General features: G+C 34.4%; 1 protein-coding gene across 12 annotated transcripts in view; it reads left to right on the forward strand.

Moving 5' to 3' along the window:
- The window catches only part of LOC109686449 (monocarboxylate transporter 2), a 182333-nt gene that overhangs the window by 31693 nt on the left and 123269 nt on the right, over positions 1 to 27371 (forward strand). For 7 of the 12 annotated variants that reach the window (XM_074083798.1, XM_074083797.1, XM_074083799.1 and 4 more), the window contains one exon: positions 27240 to 27333. The exons of 3 other annotated variants lie outside the window; for them this stretch is intronic. The gene's annotated coding sequence lies outside the window, so the exon portion shown is untranslated. Of the gene's footprint in view, positions 1 to 20301; positions 20476 to 20530; positions 21237 to 27239; positions 27334 to 27371 lie in introns of those variants that run through there. 2 more of the 12 variants (XM_074083787.1, XM_074083790.1) reach the window with 2 other exon arrangements.

Consider the following 27371-nt stretch of genomic DNA (forward strand, 5'->3'; position numbering starts at 1 on the left):
AAAGCCAGGCAGAGATGGAAAGTTTGCATTAGTAAATATAGTATACACATGTATGCTATACACACACACACACACACAACCACACACCCCCTCACACATACACACTCACTGTGACTGCAAAGAAACCATCCTGCTTCTAAACTTGGCAATAGTATAGGAGAAATAAGATATAACCTGAGGATTCCAGATCAACAGTCATTCTTTACATGGCTACACAGCCCAAAGTGATTTAAATGATCCACAGTTTATAATGTTGGATAATGCCCTAGACCCTGGCAGAAAGAAATACAAACTCTTAACAAACAATCCAGCTTAACACTTTAAATAATTCCCAGATGATAAAGATCCAAGTAGTAGTCATTTATAAGGTATTTTAAAGCAAGAACCAGTAGAAGATATAGATAGAATCAGGTCTATAAAAACATTAGATAACAATTTTCCATTCTGTTGCAATGCTACAGGACCTCACACTTCCAGTATCTAACATCATTAAACTGATTCAGTCTCTCCATGTATTAATTCAAATTCTTGAGATAGAAAAGAAAATTGGTTTAGCCTAAACTATGGGTGGTAGCAACATATACTATTTAAGAAATGTATGTAATATGGTTAGAGCTCTGTAGTAAGATTGTTTGGGTTTGAATCTCAGTTTCAAATTTGCCTATTATTGTAACCTTGGGAACTTTTCTCAGGGATTTTGTGACTCAGTTTCTTCATCTGTAAATGGGATGGTTAAAATAGTACCCACTTCATAGCTGTGGTGATGAGTAAATGAGTTAACACATGTGAAAATAAAAAAGTAACATATAGTATTTATTCAGTAAATATTAGGTATTTTTTTCTCTTAAATTGATGCGACTCCCTAGTCTTATTAGCAGCAGTTTGACAACAAGTTTATGTGGTATCAGCATTTGTACTTAGCTCTGTGCTTTTAGGACCATTGAGAGCCAAACAGAAAGAAAAGGAAGCAATAAAACACAAAGATGTCTAATACAGTCTGGGGAAATAAAAATACAACAATTTGTCAGTCTGGGGAGAAACTTTATTACACACAATTTGCTTTAAAAAGTACTTGAATGGTGGAGTTGTTATTTAAAGAAGTAGATTTTTTTTTAAATTACATTGAGCTATATTATGTATAAAATTTCACACCTGAAAATTTTTCTATTTTAATTTGTCATACACTTGTCAATAATCCATTCCCTTTGAAATAATGTATTATATGGACAGAGTTTAAGAAGATAAAAAAATTTAGTGGTAGGAACAAATATAGATTATAAAAGTAAAATCATGTGCATTTTATGGAAGAATGTCTTCTTTTTCTACCTGAAAATATTCTGAGAAAAATGCTAATATTCTGAAGAATAATTTCCTTGGCCTTCTTTTAAGTAACTGAGGGTTTTCTCTTTTTTTTTTTTTCTTTAAGGAAGAACATGAGATTTAGAAGTGAACGTGTAGACTCAGACTAATCCTCCACAAATGAGTACATCCAGTTATGCTCTGGGTTATTTCCAGGCCCTTTGTAATTTAAAAGTGAACAAATAAAGCTGACAATTCTTGTGATTTATGGTCCTTCTCAATGAACACAGAGCTTTCACTGATTCATCTCATTATCCAGTGAGGTCAGTGAGGTGGACCAAGGCTATAATTCTCTGATTTGCAGATGATTGCTGCTGAGGCTCAGAGACCTAAATAATTCACTCACAATCACATAACAAATACCCAAATTCAGACACAGGAGTCCTGCATCCATGCTTGAGGATTTCCCACCACATAAATGAACACACTGCTGTCCACAGATGGGAGAACTTTTCTGAACTCAGCAAAACTCTGAAACACAGGTTTCTAGTAACTTTCTTTGATTATTTTGCCTCTGAACTTTCAGGCTAATAGTTGATGGTAACACATTGGTCGGATTGAGTAAGAGAGAAAGCAAGTCTAGTAAAAACAAAAAGGATACAGATTGTATTAAATCCTTTGCTAACAAGTAAAACAGACTTAAGATTTTATCTGAATATATAGCATGTGAGAATCAACAGACACCATAGACTTTGTTCTTGTAACATTCATAAGTATATAAATATAACTTAATATAATTTTTCTACTCTCTAGAGCACAAAGAGAAGTTGTTAAAAAGTACTCGACCTTTAAATGCAGAGTGTTTAAGTTAATTCATGTTATTATTTCAGTTTCACAGTTGAGTTGTCTTGTAAATAAAACTTTTCTCTCATTAGAAATGAAGCCAATCTTTAAAATCCCCACAGGTTTCCCATCTTTTACACCAAGCTATGTTTCATACATTGACCTGGAACCCAGGGGAGTTTATGTACAATGGGTGAATTAAACTAGAAATAATTTCCTGTGGCATTCTGTCACAACTTCAATGATGAAAAAATTTGTTAATTTCTTTTGTATTTAATTAGAAAAATTTAAATGAATTCTTTCAGGAGTACATAAAATTTAGTAGGGCACCATTTAGATTTCTTTTGCTGTATAAATTACACACAGATCCATTTCTTTGGTAAACTGTTAAATCATACAATTGTCTATTTGTGTGTGTATGTGTGTGTGTACCAGTCAAAATATTTTTATTAATTTGTTCTTTTATGTCTGATGTTTCATTAATTTTGCTAGAGAGAAATTTTAGCCTCTTGAGGAAAGTTTTGATCCTTTAAGAAATGATGTTTTTTGCCCACAAGGCTTCCAAAGAAGTAAGATTAAATGTGAGGGCTGACATGGTGGTACATTTCTATAATCCCACCGTAATACCAGCTACTTGGGAGGCAGAGTCAGTAGGATCTTCACTTGAGCACTGCACCGGGAAAGTCAATGAGATTCTATTAGAAATAACATACAAAAATAAAAATGCTGGAGGTATGGCTCAAGAACTAGAGCTCTTGCTTAACACATACTAGCCCCTGGATTCAATCCCCTGTAACAACCAATGAACCAACAAACAAAAACAGATTAAGTGTTAGTATGTTAGTATTTTTTCTGGATAAAATCATCATCTCTTCTCAGTTTTCATTGTTTTTAATACACTTGACAATTGTCTGCTTTAACTTTTACTCCCTCACAGATCACGGCTTTTCTTCTTGTTTCCCAACAATATTTATTTCTCAGCCTCTGCTTTTTTCTTTTCTTACTCCTTTTTTCTTTTTCAGTGACACATCTCTGTTCGCTTTCAGCTGGACCCTTTCAAGCTAATGACTTCCAGGGCTACAATTCTTGTCCTAACTGATCTCTGCAGTTATGCCTGGCCATAGCCACATGGAATTCTTCTATTCTCCAAGTGCCAGTTCTACAAATCTCCTAATGAATATCCACTCAGTCTTTCCTTGCAATCACATCTAAATTTTCACTAAACCCTTAAGACTGTAGTCATATCCTTTAATAAAACATATTTATTCCATTGTTGTTCCAATTTCTTTAGTTGATATCTTTAATATTTTCCATCCCAACTGTCCTATGGATCCCTCTTCCTTCCACATTGCTTCAAAGCAATTTTACTGAAAATCGAATCTAATTATATCTCTCCCATGCTTACCAAACCTTTCTTGACCATGGATTTTGTTATAATCCTTAGATTTTTTTATCATAACTTTTCAAATATTAGTGTACATCTTTAATCTCAATTCCTGCTTCTTCTGATCATGCCTTCAGTGATCATCATATTCCAGCCCCTCTCAAGAATTATTTTCATCTTCTGCTCTTTGTACCTGAAATGGCCTATTAAACCTTCTCCTCTAATGGCTTATCTTTCACTACTCAGTTAAATTGTAACTTTTTCTATGAGATTATAGCAGTCTCCCCTAGGAAGCATTCATTGCTTTCATAGAAACTTCATTTAAACCTAAGCATATTTGACTGTAACTATATGCTTATATATCTGTCTATCCTATTATGTAATCAAGGAAAAAGACATTGTATTCTTTTTGTGTATGTTTGTGTTTTCACCCAGCACCGAGCTTAGAGTCTGGCATGGGTCCTCAAATGTTGTACTAAATATATGAATCAATTAATTAATGCCCCACACAGCACTCAAGCCATCTTTAGGGTATAGAGATACAAATAATCTTTTAACAACATTAGATTCTTAAAAGACTTCTTTATCTATATTTATGTGCCTTACAGGGTAATTTGTCTGGTATTCAGTATATCTGTTTACATATTTATCTATTTTACTCATCTCAGGGTGTTACAACAAAATACTATGAACTGTGTCGCCTTAAGCAAAAGACATTTATTTTTCATAATTGTGGAGGCATGGAAGTCTAAGATAAAGGGCAATTGGGTTTCTGGTGAGGACTTTCCTTCTAGCTTGCAAGCAGCCCCATGATAGGGTAAGGAAGAGAGAACAAATTTTCTGGTTTCTTCCTATAAGGGCAATAAACCCATCATGAAGTCCTCACTGTCAAGACCTCATCTAAACCGTATCATCTCCCAAGGACCCATTTTTCTAATAGCATCACATTGTGGGGTAATGCTTCAATATATAAATTTTGGGAGGATACAAGCATTCATTCCATAACATTATTCGTCTGACCTTACCTGTCTTTTTTCCATTTCTGCCATATACAATGGTAGAATAGTGCTTTTTAGAGAAATCAGTAATCATTCATTGTTTTCTCAAACATCCATAATCAAATTTTCTTTCCCAAACTATATCTGTTAAAATAAGATCCTCTTCTCCTATTGTTTAAATATTATATCATGGATAATATACATACTATATACCCCAAGCTATTAAAATTTTGTACTTACAAGGCATAATATGAAAGAAAATAAATTATTTTTGTGAGCAAAATTTTAATGGAAGTGGCTAACTATATAAGTTATCACTGTATAAACCTTCCACTACAAAGCATGTGCCTATTTAGAGTTTCTTAAGCTTTACTGTATGTACCTATTCAACAATCAGTGCAATTCCATTCTACTTAACTATGATAAAAATTTTTAAATAAAATCAAATTTTTATTATCATTCCCCATATATTCTATATGCCTTTCTGTGTCCAAACTTTTGTTTTCTATTATTTAACATATTATTTTTTATGATTTATCTGTTGATATTTAAGCCTGTGTCTGAAGGGAAGCTTAAATTCTCCTTTCTGTAGTGATGCCGAGCACAATGACTACAGCTAGAATGTTTCCTCTTTTGCATCTTCATAGACCACTGAAAAAATGCTTTTGGAACTTACTGTACATTATCTTGCTTTGCAATTTTTTATTTATATTATCTGTATTTTTTGATGAAAAACTGAATGTTTGTATCTTTGTATCCTGTACAATAGACAACAAAATACTTTACACATAGTAGCCACAATTCAACACATGAGCAAGGAAGAAAGGGGTGAGGATTGGGTAAGCACTGTGAGAATTGTGACACCATCAGAATCTCCTTTCCTTTGCTTTGTATACACCACCGAAAACACCACAGAATGATGGCTTTCTGTTGTGGTCACTTCCCTTAATGTGTCACATTTTCTCTTTGAGGAGCTTACAGTTCTCATCCCTGAGCCCAGCTATAGCTTATTAACCTCAAATTGCATGCATTGGCTCACTAGTGGAACACTTTTAAAACATGATCCAATTTTCTTTTATGATTTAACATGTGATCCAGATGATTTTTGCAGATGGCAGTGGTAAGACATAATTAAAAGATCATACTGTAGAAGAACTGACCATTTACCAGTAGTGTGAAAAATTGGAAACATACAAATCCTCTTGGAGGGTGTTTCCTCATCTGCAAAGTGTGTGTGGTAGAGGCTCTTTCTTCGGAGCTGTAACAAGTATTTAATGAAACACATATGGAAATTACTTGACTCACACTGGTTCTCAAAACAAGATAGTTTTCTTTGCCCAGTTTAATAGGCAAAATGATTCTTAGCAAAGACTCAACTAGCATTGTGAGGAAACCTAACAGACTAGCTCTGTTGCTTCAATTTTTGGAAATTATTATGTTAATGGAATATATGCTTTCAATTTTGAATATTTACACACAATAGCTGTTATTATTAATAAACTGGTAGATAGAATTTAATCTTTGAAGAGGCTACTTAAAGGTTAAGCTAATTCCTTAATAAGAGTAAGTGATTAAAATCAACAATTTCACAGTATCCATGGGAGCAAGACCCTCTGTTATGGGTCACTTCATAACAGGGATAAATTCTTAGTTATGTGTAGTGAGGAGATATTGTTGTGCAAACATCATAGTGTGTAATTACACAAACTAAGAGGGCTACAACATCACTAGGTGATATAATCTTATAAGGTCACTATGCTATATCTATCTATATATTCCATCATTATACAGTGATGATTATGTTTAGAAACAAATATATTGCATTTGTTTCAAGGAGAAATGGTTGAAATCTTCTTTATTTGTACTGTGTGAGTTTTCAACAGGAACTATTTATAGCTACATAGTAACCATTTGAGTAGTTCCAGCTTATTTTTGGTTTAAGTTCAAAATTAGAAATGTTTCAAAATAGTTGTAGGGTCAACAGGTAAGGAAGAGATTGAAGGCAATGTGCTTTGAAGTTGCATCCACTTGGTTTCCTGAAGAGTCAGATGTGTACTACAAGGCTATTTTGTACTACAAGTTTATTTCTCTAGTTGTTACTAGTAAATGGATTTATTTTCTTTCTGAATTTGGCCTTATTGCTCCAGCAAAGGCATGGGGCTTTCTGTTGCTAGAGAAGGCCTCTGGAAAAGAAATAACATCTGTTCTGTAGGTTTTTTTTGTAGGAAAATGTCAAGTCAATTCCTTGCTGAAGACCAACCTCAAGCATTTTAGATATCAAACTTGAAGTAGATGGAGTTATCTTCTAGGAAAAGAAAATTGATACTGGGCTCAACAAAGCCCCAATGATGTAATATTACATTAAGATTATAGATTCTACATGAACTATTATGATTCATATTGTTAGGTATTATTGTATGTACTTGTCTCATCGATTCACTTAAGACACCCATTGAGTGCTTTCCATGTTCAAAGCACTATTCTATATGGAGGCGACTGGGCAAGTACATCTAAAAGAAACCTGGCTCATGAGTAGATAAATTACTGTACTTGAGACAAAATAAGGACCGTAATTAATATCTTGGACTGGTTAATTCCTTTTGGGGAAGGAGGAGGTTTAGCACTATTCTCAGTCTCTACTGAGTGCTGGCCTGGGACTAGGATTAGGTAAGGAGGAAGTAAGGGTACAATATTTTAGGATGCTATTATTCTTGGGGTCATATAGATTTTAATTGTGCACTTATACTACCTAATGAAGATGAATTCCTCCTTATATTATGAGCCCTAGACACCTTCCTTGCCTCACCATCCTCCAGGGATTGCCTCCTCTAGGCACTAGAAGCCAGTAACACCCTCCCAGTTGTGATAGCTCTATGTGTCTCCAAACATTGGCAAGTATCCTCTGGGAGACAGATTTATCCCTGGTTATGATCCAGTACAGTTGACACATTCCTCAAGCTATATGACCTGCTTTGATAGTTAAAGTAGTAACTAAATACAGGTGTGTATGAGTGAGAGGCTGAGACACACTTGTGAAATAAGGTTGAATCCAGAGCTGTGGAAATGATGCTGCTCTGAGTCCAGGGGCTGATAGACATTAGTGTTAAGAAGAGACAGAGCTGTGTGATTTTCCTAAAGGAGAAGGCTCCTTTCTAGTGTTAATAATATACTTGATTTCTAGACCTTCTCTACGGTGAAGAGTAAGAATTGCCATGTACATCTTTGTGTGAATATGAAAATATTTTGAAATACATTTCCTTGATCCTTGTAAAAATGTTCAGGAAGTCTACCAATGTGCTTATACTTTATTTTCTTTTTTACAAAATTAGGCAGTCTTCTTTGTTAGCATTTCACTGTTCTCTATATATTTGCAAATGTCAATTCTACTCTGACCTACTCTATTTTCTTGGTCTTTGAGGGAAGTTGTCTGTGCAGTATGATATTGTATGTCTCTGCAGTATGGTTGTCAGGAAGATTACAGGTACATCAGACACTAATGGGCAACTAGTTACCAGTTAGTACAAGATCCCCAAATGACATGATATTGTGTGTTGTATTCAAGTGATATAAGAGGTATATTGTTACTACACAATGAGCAATTCAGTTCAATCCCTAAAATTGCAGGTGTCTCATATTCAGTGATGTGTCAACCAGCATCTTGCTTCATATTTTTTATGGTACCTACTAAAAGATTACCTTGGTAATAGAAGATAAAACTTTTATTTAATGGCTTACAAACTTTTGCTGGGCAGTATATTGTATTTTATTTGCACTTAATACCTAGTAAGCTTTAGTAGTGGTTAATAACATTATAGCCACTTTAAATATGGAAACCAAACTTTGCCAGGTTCATTAACTTGCTCAGTGTCACATGGTAATGATCATGTGACTCTGCCAGCTCTAGGGTCTTTGCTATTAAATGGCACTATGTATCTATATCTATATCTATTTATCTATCTATATACCATAAGTACTATAGGGCTGCCTAAAGATGGTCTTTTTGGTTGGGCAGGGCAGCTCCAGGTGGTGGTACCATGCATGCTGTGTACATTATGAACACTTTGAGATTTTAACCATAAACACACATTAAGTGCCAGGTGAAGTCCAGTATTTTAAACATTATTTCATTGTGTTAAAGACAAAATATTTAAAGATATTTGTTGAATCATAACAAGGAAGACTTAGTTCAGCCCTGTTGTGATAGGTATAGGGACCGTTGTAATAGGGTCTTTTAGCAAGGTGGAGAGATTTTGCTAAACTCTGAATACAATGTAGGCAAGTGGAAATTTATAACTAAGAAGGAGGGTGGGAGTAAGTGGATGGCAAATTACTAAGAGGAAACATCAGGGGTAAGGGAGATTTTTGGTAAACCAACCTAGCAAGATGCTTTCTGAAGACAGACCGGGGTGATCAGACATTGCCTGGGATGAGGTGGAAGATGAGAATTCTGATTAGAATATTTTTAATGTGCAGGTGTCGGGTGTCTTATAATAAATTGGCTTAGCAGGGCTGTTTGCTAAACCTGGATTTTATAAAGAAGTACATAGAGGGGGATTAGGAGAAGATTCAGGAACCTGACTAGTTTAACCAAGGAGAAAATCTTTGTCAATTTTGAAAAATTTATTCTTGATTCTACACAGTAGACAATGTGGAAGTGAGCATTAATTTTCTTTCCTTCCTCCCTCCTTCTTTCCCTCCCTCTCTCCTTCTTTCTTTTTCCCTCTTTCCTTCCTCCTGCTCTCCTTTAGTTCCTTCCTTCTACCTATAGGGGAAAGAATGGAGTTTAACTAAAAGTACATTTTTTGCCTATTGTGATTTCCACTTTCACATGCAGCTGATGCCCTTGGAAAAATGAAACCACCCCTTTAGAACTACTCCTTCAGCTAGTGTTAGTGAAAATTGTATAATGCCACCAGAGTTCTTTTTCCAAGGCCTAAGGCTAGAATATTCTTTCACTATTATTTATTATTGTCATGGAGCCATTAGCTTTTGCCATTAGAAACTATACTTATACTAAAGGTGTTAAAGCTGGATGTATGTGCTCCAAATTCTCATTATATGCTGCTGACCTCTCCCTATAAATCCAGGCTTGGAGTTATCAGCTTTCTACTAGTTGCCCTAATTGGAAAGTTCTCTGTTATATACAGGTACAAAACGTACTATCAGAGCTTGAATTTCTGCCCCTTATTAACATTGCCTTTGTGACTTATTGCCTCAATTCTCTTTCCATTGGAAATCCAGCTGAAATAAATTCCTCAGTTTTACACACAAAGTGAGCTTTTGGTAAAACACATTGCAAATTATGCAATGCAGTAAACAAGAGCAGACTGATACTTTTGCCATTACAGAACATTAAAATGTCCTTTACATGACTTATTAATTACTTGCACATTCATGAATTTTTCAACAGTTTGAAACTCATTTTACTGTTTGAAAATCCAAGTGTCAGGTATACAATGGTAAATTCCATGAAGGGTTTGTAAGGAATCATGTTAGAATTTTCTAAAACCTTTCTACCCTGAAGACGGATTCCTTTGAGAAAGACTTTTGTGTAGTCCATAAGTGGTAGAGTAAATGATTCTGAATTGATGCAAATGTCCACAAGAAAAATAGTTCCCTGAGAGTGTCTTTGAATTTTTCCATTAAAGTCAGATATTCATCCAGAGAAATTTCTTAGCTGTTTATCACAATATCCCTTTTAAGAGAAGGGGACATTATCTATACACTGTTCTTACAAACTCTTAGACATACAAATGACACTGTTCTGTGTTCTTTCCATATGATTAATAATGATGCAACTAAAAATCAATACTACTCAGGAAGATTCATCTTAAGTGTATACTTAGATGTATTTGTGTTTTCATTAGATATTTAAATATTTAAACAGTTACTGTACCAATTTCAGTTAAATATCACTTATTTTGAGGTCTGGTGGAATGGCTCAAGTGGTAGAAGAAGCATGAGGCCCTGAGTTCAAACTCTATTTCTACCAAAAATAAAAAAACAAAAAATAAGCACTTACTTTGAAAGATCTGTGTAGGATTCTCTGCAGTGAGTCTTCTCACATTTTTATTTATTTGTTTTCTCTTAAAGCTGATTTAAGCAATCTTCAAATAAATGAAACTGGACCTTTATGAGTTCATGAGATAAAATAGTCACAAGTATATAAAGTCTAAATTAAGACCTATGTAGAGTTATGATATCTCTAACAAATTAAACAGGATTACTTTCATTTTTCCTAGCATTAATGTCAAACAATTAAAGGAGAAAAATACATATGTGAAAGATTTTCCTCATTGAAAGTAGAGGTTAAATTACATCTTCTTCATTCTAAGGTCTAGCACAAAAGATTTTTAGGCCTTTTATTATTCTATAGAATGTTCAAACAAATTTGATGACAAATACATACATGTATATACATATGCACATATATATACATGCATATCTATATACATATACACATATATATTGTGTATATATTCTATAAAGCAAGTATTTAATGTGGATATTGATACAAAATTATAAGGGAAGTGAACAGATGCAGCTAGAGAGATAATAAATAGTGGGTATACATTATAAATTTGATTACACAAATTTCAGATCAGAAATTCCAGTTTTATATCAGTTCCATGTAGCACTAGATGTACTGTGTTAATCCAAACACTAATCCTGAATCACATAGACATGAAAAATTATTTTAGGTAGTATATGAGAAGATAATGATTCTTGATTGCATAGAACTTAGAATTTTTGTTCAACAAGGGCTTGTACAGAAGAAGTACTGCTGATCTCTTTGCTTATTTTGTTATACATACTAATAATTATGACCACAGAGCTGTGCCCACCTTATTTTTGACAAAGGCACCAAAGACATACGATGGAGAAAAGACAGGCTCTTCAACAAATGTTGCTGGGAAAAGTGGTTATCTGCCTGCAAAAAACTGAAACTAGATCCATGTTTATCAACTCAAAATGGATCAATGACCTTAATATCAGACATGAAACTCTGAAGTTTTGTGGAAAGATCAGGGAATAAATACACTGGAAGCAATAGGTATAGGCAAGAACTTCCTCAGTAGAACCCCAACAGCTCAGCAACTAAGAGAAAGGATGGACAAGTGGGACTTCATAAAATTAAAAACCTACACAACAAAAGAAATGGTCTCTAAACTGAAGAGACCACCCATAGCGTGGGAGAAAATATTTTCCAGCTATAAATCAGACAAAGGACTGATAACCAGAATATACAGGGAATTCAAAAAACTAAACTCTCCCAAAATCAATGAACCAATAATGAAATGGGCAACTGAACTAAACAGAACTTTCTCAAAAGAAGAAATTCAAATGGCCAAAAAACACATGAAAAAATGCTCACCATCTCTGGCCATAAGGGAAATGCAAATGAAAACCACACTAAGATTCCACCTCACCCCTATTAGAATAGCCATTATCAAAAACACCACCAACAACAGGTGTTGGCAAGGATGTGGGGAAAAAGGAACCCTTGTACACTACTGGTGGGAATGCAAGCTAGTGCAACCACTCTAGAAAACAATATGAAGACTTCTTAAAACACTAAGCATAGATCTGCCATATGATTCAGAAATCCCACTTCTAGGGATATACCCAAAGGAACGCGACTCAGGTTACTCCAGAGGCACCTGCACACCCATGGTTATTGCAGCACTATTCACAATAGCCAAGTTATAGAAACAGGCAAGATGCCCCACTACTGACAAATGGATTAAGAAAATATGGTATTGATACGCAATGGGATTTTACTCAGCCATGAAGAATAATGAAATCTTATCATTCTCAAGTAAATGGATGAAACTGTAGACTGTCATTCTGAGAGAGGTTAACCAGGCTCAGAAAACTAAAAATGGTATATTCTCACTCACTAGATCTAGGGCAAAGGCAGTAATGTTGTTGGACTTGGGTCACACACTAAGGGGAAAGCACATACGGGAGGAAACCCAAAACCTGAAAGTGTTTGATGTCCCCATTGCAGAGGAGCTAATACAGTAACCTTAAAGTGACAGAAGTCAATATGGGAAGGTGACCTGGAAGAAGTGGAGCAGTTAGGTAGAGATGAATCAGTTTGGGTTGTAATACACTTGTGCATGGAAGCAATGCTAGGAACCTCTCTGTGTAGCTATCCTTATCTCAACTAGCAAAAACGCTTTGTCTTTCTTATTATTGCTTATGTCTTCTCTTCAACAAAATTGGAGAAAAGGGCAGAACATGTTGTGCCTGGAAGCAAGGTGGGTGAGGGGGATAGGGATGGGGTGGGGGATGGGGGGAAAAATGACCCAAACAACGTATGCACATATGAATACACGAGTAAAAAAAAAATAATAATAATCATCTTCCATCCTTTAGCAAAACAGCCCCAAGTCACAGCATTCGATTGTAAGTCTGATTTCCAGCTCTGGTTTAATAGAAAGGTTATCTTTGCTTCAGCCTCTGAAAGTGCAGAGCAAAAGAAGCAGGCTTGTTCTGCTCTTTGTATGGCCACTCTGTAAGGCCAAAAAAGAAATCTGCCTCAAATAGTTGAAATTTTAAGAAGTACATAAACTTAGGGTACCGACAAGTCTTCTCTAATCTATAGTATCTGACATATGCCTAGAACTCAGAAGAAACTAGCAGGTGCATGGAAGGACAAAAGGATTTACTGCCAAACATTTAAAATACGGTAATCTGAGATTTTACAGTTACATTGATTTCCAACTCTTTGTTTCCTTGTAGCCTCCCTGCTCCTTTATTATTCTCTTTTTTTCCCCCTCTCCTTCTGCTTTAGCATTCACCTATAAATTGAATTGTAAATTGTATCTCACTAACACAGATATTGATGGGTTTTTTATTGTTGTTGCCATTATTTACGAATTTTGTGTTTCATTTTTTATCGGAGCTAGAAATCTCACAAAGAAATAATTTTAAATTAAACCTTTTAGCAATACTCTTTTCTATTGTATTTCAATTGCTTAATTACATTTTTCAGAAAAAACATTCTGAGTCATGCAAGCACTAAGCTGCTTACAAGTAGTATATAATTTTTCTTTTTTTTGGTGGTACTGGGTTTGAACTCAGGTCCTCACACTTCCGAGGCAAGTGTTTTACCACTTGAGCCACTCTGCCAGCCTGCTTTTGTGTTGGGTGTTTTTGAGATATGATCTTGTGAACTATTTGCCTGGGGCTGGCTTCAAATCAGGATCCTCCTGATCTCTGCCTCCAAAGTAGCTAGGATTACAGGTGTGAGCCACAAAGGGCCCACCCCAAGAATACAGATAAAATTCTAACAACGTTTTTTATAGTTCTCAGAGAGCTTATTCTTGATCTAATTCTTAGATCTAATTCTAATCTAATTCTTAGATCTCTGAGAATTTAAACATTTTAAAAATACTTTCTTCAGTCTATTAAGCATAATTTAAATCTCTTTCATGGAATTTTTGACTTCTAAGTTTTTAATGTTTGATTTTGGGGTTCATTTAATGATTACAACTTATATGTCCTTTTAAATTTTTCATGAATGTCCCTCTTTTGTCATTTGAGGTGCAATTTTATGTTAACTTGAATTTTTTGCATTCTAAGAAGAAAAAATTTAAATTTCACTTTTCTCAACATTATTATTTTTTGCTTTCTACAAAAAGGTAAGATTGAGAGTCTGAAAATAAGCTAATGGTTTTTCTAAAATAGTCTTGATTCTATCTACTCTAATAATAAGAGGATCTATTCCATCATTGACTACTAAAACCATTTATCATGCCAAGTGTTTGCAAGTGTAAGATTTTTTTCAATTATTTTTTTTTACCATGTGATTGACAGATATAATGAAAGCTGTTGGCACCCTCTATCAAAAACAAGTGCTGCCATGTATTAGCAACTGAAAGCAGCCACTTTCCATCTTGGCAAGCTAAAAAAGAATCTGGTACTCTAAATGTCTTTTCCAAAAACATTATAAAAAATTGAAATAAGAACATTTTGGTGTTTAGCTAAAGTTTCCTCCAGAACTTTTGTAAAATTTAATTTAATTTTTATTTTCATATTATTGCTGTGCTGGGGATACATTGTGACATTTACAAAGGTCCTAACAATATATTGTAGTTGAATTCATCCCCTCCATCATTCTCCTTTATCCCCTCTCCCCATTCCTGGAATGGTTTCAACATGTCTCATTTTTGCATTTTCATACATGAATGGACATTATTTTCATTGCATTCACCCTATTACACCCTTTCCTTATAGCCTCAGGAACTTTTAAACTAGTGTTGCATACTTATTATTTGAAACCACTTGTGTAACTCTTCAAGCTTTAATTTTGTGATACCTTTATGGCTGCTAGGGTACATGGTAGTGAGAGTTGGCTGAAATTGCATGTACTCTCTATCTTACCTCCACCCATTTCCATCACAGAGGACTCCCCTGGTCACATTAGCTAAAGGTTCCATTTCCCCCTTTTATTTCTAGGATACGTCCTAATTTACATTTTATAAAGCAACCTTTTTAAGTTGTCATTCATATCACCACTAGGGCAGAGACATTGTGTGCTCATTTGCTACCATGTTCTCCTGTGCATTATTATATGTGGTTGACATTCATTTATTCATTCGGCCAAACACATTTCTGAGACTCTGGTTTTGACGGGGATAGTGTGTTGAAGAAAACGAAGCTTGTGACTTTATAGGACATAAAATTTGCTGATGTATTCATGAGAATTTTTGTGAGTGCAGTAGTTTCTAGGCCTATTATTGTAATATGTGTATTGGCATAGAAACAAAATTAGCTTATTGTGATTTCGTTTATAAAATATTGCCTTTACAAATTTTCTATTTTTACATTCAAGGGAATTATTTTAGCATGGATATTTCCCATTTGGGGATAGTCACTTAACAGTATTGGATATCAGTGTTCTTTTTCCTTTTTGAAAAGAAGGAGCCAGTTTAGACACTCTTCTATAACCAAGGGCTTAAGGAACCTTTATTGATTGTGTCTTTTAGTTTTTCTTTACAGAGAGCTTTTACAGTTTTTCCCAGATATCATTAATAAGACAGTTTAGGTCAGGCTTGGTGGCATGTCTATAATCCCAGCTACTCAGGAATCAGACATTGGAAGAATTATGGCTTGGTTGTGTTAGAGAGACTCCATCTTAATGAATAAGCTGGGTGTGGTGGCATACTTACAATCCCATCTGTGTATGAGCCATAGGTAGAAGCATCTCTTCTCAAGGTCAGCCCAGGCAAAAAAAAAAAAAAAAAAGCACAAGACCCTATCTGAAAAATAACCTAAAGCAAAAATGGGCTGGTGGCATAGCTCAAGTGGTGGAGTACCAGCCTACCAAGTGTGAAGCAAAATGGTGGCTCAGAATTTGTCTTTGGTGGGAAGATGTACAATAATGGCTATTCTGTGGAATATCAATACTGTATCTGTCTGCCCTGAAATGATGAATAATATCTAACAAAGCACGTTTCCTAATATTACTTTATACAGTGTTAAGAGAAAAATGTTTTATACTTACAGATTTAAAAAATTATAATTTTAATTGATTTTAACTTAAATATAATCCAGATTAAATGTTTTCCTTAACATTTTCAGACTAGAGCAAGCTGTGTGAGTTGAACTGGTGATCTAACATGAGTTTCAAAATGAATTTGGTGTTAACATTTCCTGTATAAAGGTGCTATCATTTGCTTTGGTGCTTGGTATTTACATTCAAGACTTGTTCTTTCAACACTGATTGTCCTAATCTTTTAAGAATTGTCCTAAATAATCCTGTCTGTAACGTCTGTCTCTGACCTTCATTTACCCTAAGATGATTAGATAATTCTTCTCTTTGTTTTCATAGTCATTCATATATTTATTTCACTTGCTAATTGTTTGTTTCTAAGTTTGTACTTCCTAATTAGACTGAATCTTTTGATACTTCAGGACTTTATTGTGATCATGTTTATAATCTGTACCCTAACATGATACCTAGTCAACAGATGGGTCTTAGTAAGTGGCCATTGGATGAAAGTGTGAATAAATGTTGAGATTTAAGATTTCTCATGCAGCACCTAAGACCTTAAGGGAGGGATAGTCCAGAAGGGAGAACACAATTCAGGAGTGATTTCTTTTCCCAACTGTGACAGTATTTGAAGTGACTGATTGTTAGCAAAAGAAAATTTGTTGAGAAACAGCATTCAGTCTAGGCCTGAGAATCATTCTAACCACAAATTAAGATTATGGTTATGTGGCTCAGTGGAGATAAACTCCAGCATGCTTGTGAATAATTTGTAAATAGTATACAGAGTCAAGCATGCTGAAATTTAATTGAAAGTAACTTGTTGAAAAGGCTTATGATAACTGGAAAAATAGGCACGAAGTATGTTGGGAAATTCATTTTAATGCTGTAAATTATTGATGAGTTATCACTGCCTACATATGTTCAAAATAGATTTACATTGTCAGTTTTTAAAAGCCCTGGGATAATTTAGATTAATATAATTCACTTCAAAGCTATATGCAATATTAATAAATGATATTACCTATCTTATTTAGACTTTTCTTCCTGCTCTACCTACTACACTGTAATTACTCACATTTTATAGACTAGGATACAGAGGATTAGAGAGTTCAGTTCATTTGTCTTTGATTACAAAACAATTAAATACCAAATCTGGCATTAACTCCTTTGCATTTGAATAAGTCTGTGCTTCTTACACTGTCCTATGATTCAGAATCACTAAAGTGCATGTAAAATGACAAACATAACTGTGCAAATTGATTTCCTCTTTGGTCATGAATTCGTTTGTTCATCAAACATTTATTGACCAGCTAGGCCCTGTGCTATGTATTATGTGTGTAACATATCCTCCTATCGTGTTGGAATTTATGGAATTTGTAATGGAAGGCACAGTAGAAAAATAAATAACTGTATAATAGCAATTTTGGTAAGTGCATTGAAGAAAACTATAGTGCCTTTTGTTAAGTGGACTACAGAGCAGGATTCTTATGTACTTTTTACCCTGTGGGTAAAGGTAACTAGATTTACAATATAGCCTACTGTAACCCAAGAGGAGGCTTAAAATAGCTGTAGGTAAGTGGTACCACACCAGCGTAATCAAGCTGAACAGTTTGAACACATCCGTCTTGCAGCAGCTTTTTCACAACACAGAGAGAATTTTGGTGAATTGTTTGGTATTTTTGAAGAAAATTGTGGGGCTACACCTAGAGAGGTTTTGAAAATTTACCAAAGGTTGCAGCTGTGTTTCAGTTGGGAGATTGACTTTAGAACTGTCTCAATAATGACCTACATTAGTTCACAAGAAAATATAAATACCCAGGACATGATTATTAGGCTGTCCTTTAGAGAACAGTATGTGTTCTGACAGCTCTGTGCTCATGTAGGAGATGTGAAAAAATCCCCTGTGTCCTACCAGACCATAATACAATAAAATTAGAAATAAATAGTAAGGAAAACCACATAAGCTATTCAAACTCATGAAGACTGAATAGCACACTTTTGAACAATCAAGGAAGGGGTCATTGAAGACATTAGGAAATTCCTAGATTCAAATGAAAATGAGGACACAATCTGTGGGATGCAGCAAAGGCAGTCTTAGAGGGAAGTTCATATCCATGAGCACTCACATCAGGAAAGCAGAGAGATTTCAATTTGATGGTGGACCTCAAACTCTTAGAATAACAAGAACAAGCCCATCCAAAAAGCAGCAGAAAAATTCAGGGAAGAAATCAATGAATTGAAGACCAAGAGATTTCAGATGGAATATTTGGTATCAGATATTGGCAACATTTGGTATAAAATCAAAATACTAGTAAAACAAGAGAATTTATTTCCTTTAGGATTTAACACTGGGTACTTAAAATAAAATCAAACCCCCAAAATATAAATGAAAGCAAAGCAAAGCAAGAAATTGTGAAACTTTGTCAGGTATCAATAATGATTTAGACCCTGGCTTCATTGGACTTTAGAGAAAACAAAATCTCACATTTTAGTTTTAGTTACCTTAATTTGTATTATAACATCATCAATAACTTGCTCTTAAGGAATTTGTGAACATTGTAGAAAAATCAGTGATCATTTTGTGTGATTTTGATTTTCCCCTTAAATAAACATGTTTTATAGATTGACTTCTTTTTCACTTCACCTTTCAAAACTCTTCATAGACAAGTTGAAAACTGGTAATTTCCAGACAGTTGATATTTTGGTAATATCTCCAAATCTAAAAAGTTTTAGACTATTTCTTAGTGGTCAGTGAATGCTTGAAATGCTTTTCTTATAGTTAGTGCAAATGTATGTGAAGGAAGTTATGCAAGAAATCCTGAATCATAATTGAAACCCATTATCATCTATCAACTTTAAATATTATGAACCTTTCCTATTCCTGCCTTTTGTGGAATTTCCTGGTCCTGTTAGTATTTCTCATTATTCTTTCACTTAAGCCTTGCTTGTGTGCCACATGCACAAAGAAGAAACTCTTATATTGGGTTTTGAGGCATAAATAGGAGAGAGTAAGGTGAAGCCTTAACAGGCACTGACACCTCTTAAGGCAGTAAGGACAGAAACATATGAAATAACATGGAATGACCTGGAAACTAAAATTTGTTCAGTCTTATTTAAATGTTTAGTACAAGGGAAGATATGACATTAACAGGAGATAAAGAAGTGGACAGGCAAAAACATCAAAGGTTAAGAAGAAATGATCATATGGGTGAGCCCTTATCTGATGACTAGTAAGGAGCTCATCTCCCTTTCAAGGGCAGGATGAAAAGAAGGACTAATGGATACTTAGAAATGTACACAGGTAACCATGATATGCTGGGAATATGAAGCCAGGTCCACAATAGGTAATGACTGAATTTGTTTAAGGAACTTGAGGAGAGGAAAAGATTCTAGAACTGTAATGGCAAGGAAAGGAGGATACCAAGTGTGTATAAATCTTACTAGAGAGTCCTTTGGGTCCTGCTTAAATTAAGACCCATGACTGTGAAGATACATCAGTCTGTACAGTCAATTCATTTTCCCCCAGCTCTATTCAATGCTATAATTACATTTTTGAGTTTGCAGTTTTCAGGTTCCTTGTTGTGAAACGACGTAAGTGCAAAGGATTTGAGTATGTTGGTAATTCATTAAGATGATACTAATATTTCTTAACTACCTATAATATACTAAGAATTGTGCTTAGCATTTATGTATGTTGCCACATTTATACCTTCTTTTCTATGAGATATAAATATCTTTTTCTTTTTTTTTACATTACTGGAATTGACATCAGAGCCTTGTGCTTGCTAGGCAAGACCTTTACCACTTGAGTCACACCCAGAATCTACTAATATTATTTCTATGTTTTAAAAACAAATAGAGGATCCAGTTTGGCAATTATCCAAAGATATTCCATTCAATCAGTAGTAGAACTGGAATTTGAATGAAGATCAGCAGCTGCAACTGAGCAGAGAAGAAAAAGATTTCTTTGCAAGAAGGTGAAAAAGTAATGATATGACAAAAGGCCCCCTAGTGGAAGTGAGCTGTATTAGAGGGGCCCACTCTACTTCTCTCCCCCAGGCACTGGGACAGGGCTTAGGGATTGCAAAAGCACTGACAAATACTGTTAAATTACTGTTAATGTGTTAATGATAAGTGTTTATTGTAAGCACCCCTTTTAATGTTTAATTTTCCTTTAAATAAGCCAACATGTTTGACTCCTTAACTGACATTAAACTCCTCCCACTGGCCTGGGAGCCTTCTGTAAAGGACTATCAGTTATTAATATTCCACAGATGCCTTGAGAAAGCTACATGGGAACCCTAACTGCTTGCTGCTGAATCACAATTCTGGATCCAGAAGGCACTAACCCAGCCATGTCTGAAGCAGCTTGCAAGGGGCCTTTTTGGCATTGCAAGTCCAAGTGACTTCTAGGTGACCCTGCTTATCCTGCAACTATTGTCACTCAGGTGGGTGTGGGGGGCTAATACTTTCACTGATGGCCTAGCAGAAGTCATACGATTGGTATATAGACAGTAGTCCTTTTGAGTGAAGGGCTGCTATTATTGATGCAAACATGTTTGGCATGCCTCCTTTCTAGCTATATAAGTGGGCCGTTCTGCTCACTGGGACAGTAATAAGATGGTAGTGAAAAATTCCAGAGAGCAGCTAGAGCAGAAAGTATGGGCAGCAGAGATGATGGAGACAATGAGGGCTGTGTAAGGCTAAGGACAAGAAACTATAGCCCTGGTCACTGAAAGAGTTCCAGGGAGCTGCCAAGCCTTAAGAGACAAGGGTGTCAGACACCTTAAGCCTGAAAATTGTAATGCCGAAAATTGCTGTCAAGAACTGAGGATCTTGATACCCTGGCCTGAGAGCTATAACACTTGCCACTGTCAGGCTGAGGGTCCCAGCACTAGAGGCCTGTTTGAGAACTGTGACACTCTTAGGCACTTGACTGCTGGTGCTTGCTGCTGTCTGCTGCTGCCACTCACTGCTGATAGAAGCCAAGGATTACAATAACTGCCTAGTACCTGGGCCACTGGTGATTAAAATCCAAAGAATAAACCTCCAACCTAAGTGTCTAGAGCTATAAGCCTCTGGCTCTGCTAGTCCAACAGCTAGGCCTTGTGTACTCAAGGTCCTGGGATGGCTAGAACTGGAAGAGATTCTCCTTACCTATCCATAATTCCTGACCAGGTACAGAAAAAGGACCTCAGACAGCTGATTGGTACGATAAGTAAAATCCTGGACCTGAATTCACTGAAAAGAAAAGAGGCTGGGAAAGGGCTAATAGTTTGGGAGATGTGTCAAGAGACTGGACAATTTGAAGAAGATTTTAGAATAGGATTGATGGAAATGAAAATTTTAAGATTACATACAAAAAGGAACCTGTATTTGGGAAATGGAGTACCAGTGTTTAGGACTCTGGTGATTGAAACATTCAGAGTGGCCATGAAGTTCAACTTGGAAATGGGTCACTGAAATAAGAGTGGCTGTGTAGGTCATAAATTGGGTGACTAGGTTATTGATTGTAGTGTATACAGGTATTGATTACCAATATTAATTGTGGTAGGATTTTGAAGGATGACCTGACAGATTTCTTTGCACGAAGGTGAAAATGTAGTGATAAAAAAGCCACTGAGTATAAATAGGATCATGTAAAGCCTTTGTTGTGCATCTGAATTTACAGAGAAGACAACTTTTATAAAGCAGACCTGGAAGGAGGAAAGTGGAGGTGACAAATGTCTTAGGAACAAGGAAGCTTATTTTCAAAATGGAAGTCCAGAGGGTCATCAAGAAGAGTGTGATCAAGTGGAGAGTATGAGTCAAGTGGGAAAAAAGCGCAGAGTGAGTAAGTTTGACAAGGAGAATTAGTGACTAGTGGAGACAGTTTATTTGGGACTTGAGAATGATCGGAACAAAAGGCATCACTAGAATTCACTAGCTTCAAATTTGTAAATGGAGCTTTGATTTAAAAGCAGGTTTCTATTTCTATTCCAGATACTTCTGTGATCTGATTTCAACTACATCCTTGTTTGAACCACATGAGAGTGACAAAGTTTAGTTGGTGTTGGGCTAATACATACACTTTGTTGGTTAATTCAGTGTAGAATTTGGATGAAATTAACTGTATTTATACTTCTGGTTTTGTGGCTTTGCTTTATAGTATTTTATGTCAAAATTCTAAAGTTGATGTAAATAGATATTTCATGAACGTAATTTTTAATATTTCAATTTTTCGAAGAATTATGCCATATTAATTTAACACTTAGGATTTATGTACCCTGTTTTGCTCAATAAATTAATTTCTGTTGTTATATTTTAAAATAACATAATCTTACCTGAGCACTTTGGTAACTTTAATGCAAATTAAGAAATTTAACATGGGCCTGTAGATTTATTTGTTCCACATTATATGAAAAAGATACTGTGCTAGATATAAAGAAGGTTTGACATTATCAAATGAATTTTAGCAGAAAATTTATCAAAATTTAGCACAAGAAGTGTTTTTATATATCACATAGCTCATCTACCCATTTGATAAGTGAATTTGGTGTTTTTTCATGAAAGCTATTGTTTTATAACTGGTATTGTGGAAAGGGTGAACAAGATCAAGATTGGATTATTACTCCTGCCCTTAAAGCTACATAACCCTGAGGACTTGACTTTTCCATGCCCGTGTTCCTCTTTTCTCAAATGGAGCTATTAGTATTATTAGAGTGCTTGAGAGGATTGGGGCAGCCCATTTTGCTTCCTGAAACTATATTAGAAAGTTGAAAATTTCTTTTTTTTTTTTTTTCTTAAAAGTAAATTTTGCAAGGAGCTCAATTTTTGGTATTTCTACAGCAACATAACTCAATAATATATTTTTTTAAATCCCCAAGGATAACTGCTAAATAACTACAGTATAACAGAAAAGGTCATCTGAGAGTCCTCTAGCCAAAATCAGTCATGAGCTAAGTCCCATGGTTCTCAGCAACAGGTCTGTGTTAGTGTCTCTGCTGTACTGAAGTGTGGTCTATGCGCTGCTATTGTGATAAGTGTGGAATCCAGAAATGGATTTCAGAACTCAGGAGCTTGGGTTCAAGGTCAGTTATACTCCCATTAGTGGAGTTTCTTGAAGACCATTCTTAAGAGAACCACATAGCATTTGTCATCATTAACTGTGTAGAGAAATAATATTGCTAAAAGTCTCCGGCATACAATTTGTTTCAGAGAATGGAAGCTGACTATAAATTTGGCTGTGAGGCAGATGGCAGCTGGTAGAGGGTCTTATTTGTTTTGCTTTATTTACTTATCCTTCTGCAGACCCCCTCAAAGCCACCTCCACCTCTAGAACAATAATATGATAAATATTTCACCAAGATAAGCTCATTAAGATATTCTTTTGTAATGTGTTTTGCTTTGTAGCTCTTCATGGTTAATTTTCAATACAACACTAAACAAGTTGTATTTGTCTTCAATACCAGTAGACTTTCTTTCATCTATGACTTCTTCAACTAGGAGAAAAGCAGGCCATATACATCCCCCTTACAAAGATGTGTGAACAAGATTAGTTCATTCAATATTTTTGCTAAAGTTTCAAGGTCAAAATTTTTTGCACTAATGTTTTCTCACTTCATTTTCACTCTAATAAGGTGTAAGTAATTTTCTTAGGTTCCAGCTGTCTAATTGTATTGTGCTTATTTAGAGGTTTTAGATTATACTACTTATTAAGGACTATAATAGGATTTATTGAAATTTGCATAACTGGCTGTATCATGTGGCTGTGAGAGTTGTTCAGTAGTTGTATCAAACAAGGATTTTAGAATCTGCCTCCTGACTTTCAAAGATCACCTTTGGTGTTGGATAAACTTAAAACAATGGACTTGTTTTTAGATGTCTTAGAGTAGGACATGCTGTATCATACCTGTCATTTAACAACAAAAGGACTTTTAGTCTTTGGCCTTGAATAATGCCCTCACATTCTTCAATCACGGGTTAGTCAGCTTCTCATCAGCTGATGTGATTTTACATTTTTGCCTGTATCATTAATTACCCACTTAAGTTCTCCTTTTGTACTGTTTGCCAGTTGTCTCCAAAACAAACATGTTTTCTGGGCTGGTGTGAAAAGGAAAGAAGGCAATTCAGAAGAAGATAATAGATGGGTTCTCAGTTTTATTTTTGGCCTTATTACTAATGCTAACTACTATCATAGAACATGAAATTATGATTGAGATATTAATGAATATTTTATTCAAGGAATTTTTTTCATAAGCCCTAATGAGCAATGAGAATTCACAAATGTGTTTGGAAGATGCTGCTAAATTAAAAGGAGGCACTCTCCTAAGAGAGTAGATTATCTTTTATTTCTCCTGAAAATTTGAATGCAAATTTACATAATATTAAATATCCTTGTTAGCTTTGCTCTGGTTTCCAAATAAGTTCCTTATTTTAAGAGTTTTGTCTATTTTGTTAAATATATCAATAAAATTACCTCTTTCAGCTCTCTTTCTTTTCATTATTATCATTGTGTAAATAGTAACCAACCGACCACGTGTAAACAATGAATGATATATTTTCCTGATTACATCACATGGTCTTACCCTCTTTAATAAACACCTTTATAAAAAATATATGCTATTTATATCTTTATAAAAATTTATTCTGCTAATGAGTCAGAAAAGATCAGGAACCTTAGCTAAGGCATTTTGGTTGTAACTAAATTACTTAAGTCAATTAATTGTAAAACACACTTGATATACAATCTTGTGATGCTGGTGGAGTGGTTCAAATGGTAGAATGCCTGCCTAAAATCTTGTGATACCACAGAGAATTAGGACAGCAATATGGAAATAGCTGCTGGTCCTTTTGGAAAGTGTGGTCATTTAAACCACCTAATAATGGCCTCTAAAATTATAGAATTAAAACTATAATTTTCTTACTTAATGAGTAGATAAGAGATTATTCACTAATGGACTTCTAGAAGCCTAGAGATTCTTTGTAGTTTTTTCTTCTTTTTTAATTGTGTTGATTATCAGTATAAAGGAACAAAGAATTTCTCTTAGTTTATGCACTTTTACACAAGTGTATGGTATACCCTATGGGTTTTATATTAATAGAATTATAAAACAAAGTTGTTTTATAAATAATTAAAAGCCTTGTTAAACTAACCTGTGACTTAGACATGAGTATTTTGGAAGGTCATATATAATAATATTTGTGGAAGGTGAAAGTTACTTTCAAGGACATGGCAAAACAAATAGAAAACATTTTGTTTAAACTACCTCTCTTTTTAAAAATCTGTATTTCCTAGACCTATGATCACATAACTGCCAAATTACTCTTTATTTTTTTTAATGTATCAATTTATGAACATATATCTTTTAAGGACTGTCTGTTTCTTTTGTAAAAACTACAAATAGAAGCACACCTTAAAGCAAATAAGAAACCTTTTACTGCCCAATTTTTACATAGCAAAAGACTATAAATTTATTGATATTCTGATGTTATATAGGAAAATTAAGGAATTTCTATGTTTATGTCATGAAAATAAGCTAGTACTTGAGGGGAAAGAAAATAGAGAAAAAATTCCTTATCTCATATTTGGCATTATTATCTTTTTCCCCAAATGTTAGTAATATTATTTTTTCTCACATGAGAATCAAAATATGGGAGACATTGCTTTTAAGGTATGGGGTAAAAAGTAGTTATGCAGACAAAAGTAGATCATGGCAAGTAACGTCAATGTCATCACATCTATAAAATAATTTTAAAATTACATATTTCCATGTTTGTCACTGAAGCAAGAAAGTTAATTACACCAAGATGTTATGCTCATAAATATGTTTTGTTTAGTATATAAGTTTTAACCATTGTGTATGATCATACCAGTAATTTTGTGAAATATATCCTGATATCAATTATATAAATTTTACTCATTTTACACAGTAATATACATAATTTTGTGCAACGTATTATAATAGTGATTCTGAATGGAAGGGAATTTAATAATTGCTACAAAGCGGTTCTTTGCATGTAGAATTGATGAGTTTTTGTATAAATTTTACTAAATTGAGACAACTATATGTAAATAGTTTGCTAAGTAGAGTCTTGGAACTTACACAGTCACTAGATTGTCTATCTGAAATTCCTTTCTTGACTGTAAGGTCAAAATTCTCTGGTCAAATCAGTTAACCTTATGAGTGCTTTCTAAATAACTTCATATTACTTTTGTTCTCTTCTTTTTGTCCTTGCTTACGTGAGATATATTTACATAATATTTGCAGTATATTATGCTACCATAAAAAAATCTGATTCTTCTTCATCATATCTGAAAGCTGATTGTATTGATTTAGTAATAAGAAATTATTAAACCTTTTATTTTTCAAGTAGAGAATCAGCAGGGATCTAATATTCATTCATTTTTAAACTAGTATTTTTCATTATCACAAATAGCTACTACATTAATGATGATATTATTATGTTGCCAAATACTATACTAGGTGTTTAAAAATTTCAACTGACTTAATAGTTACAATTTGAGGATAAGATACTATAGTGTCTTTCTTTCTTTCTTTTTTGTTAACCAGATAAGGTAACAGGACAGAGAAGTCAAAAGTTTGTTTCAAGTTCCGTAGCATCAAAGAAAATATAAGAACTGATGATCAAATTTAATTATCTTTTTACAAAGTTTCTGAAATATTTTTAGATTTTAGATATCTTACTGAATGTTGCTTCAATGTTTTAATTAAAAAATTAAATATAAACAGGATTTTAATGCATTTATGTAAAAAAATGTCAAGTTATTTCCTTATAAACACACACATACATACACACTCTTATACACAGACTCCTACTGATAATGGAGGGAAATGTCTCTTAGAAGTTAAAAGCAAGTTACTGTTTTTAAATTCCAAGTGTTGTGGACTGAAATGAACGTTTTTGATGTTTTTTTCAGGCAGCTCTTTGCATTTTGGGAGATTTGGCTTGAGACAGATCTATAAAGACAGGCACAAAGGCAGGTACTATATTTAGAACATAGGGGTCATTGATGATGTGACCTAATTTAACTAAATTATCTGCCCATATCTAAAGGGGCCTTTGAATAAAATTTGTAAATAGCAATTCCAGCCACTACAATAGAAAGCCACATGTTAGGAAGTTTTTAGATATGGAAGAGGATGGCTTTTAAATTGTTTAACATGCATGTAAATGTTTACATGGTTATTCTATTCTTTGATATTTTTAGGAGTCAATCTTATGATGTGATGCTTTCCTATAAAGCCTTAGAGAAGAGGATCTGGGAACCAAGACTCTGGGACCTTTTGTGCTAATAGAGCTTTGTGAGTATCCCTAGTGTATAGTGGTACATTCTTTTCAC

The sequence above is a fragment of the Castor canadensis genome, chromosome 8, assembly GCF_047511655.1.
Source record: "Castor canadensis chromosome 8, mCasCan1.hap1v2, whole genome shotgun sequence".
In the NCBI taxonomy this organism is placed as follows: domain Eukaryota; kingdom Metazoa; phylum Chordata; class Mammalia; order Rodentia; family Castoridae; genus Castor; species Castor canadensis.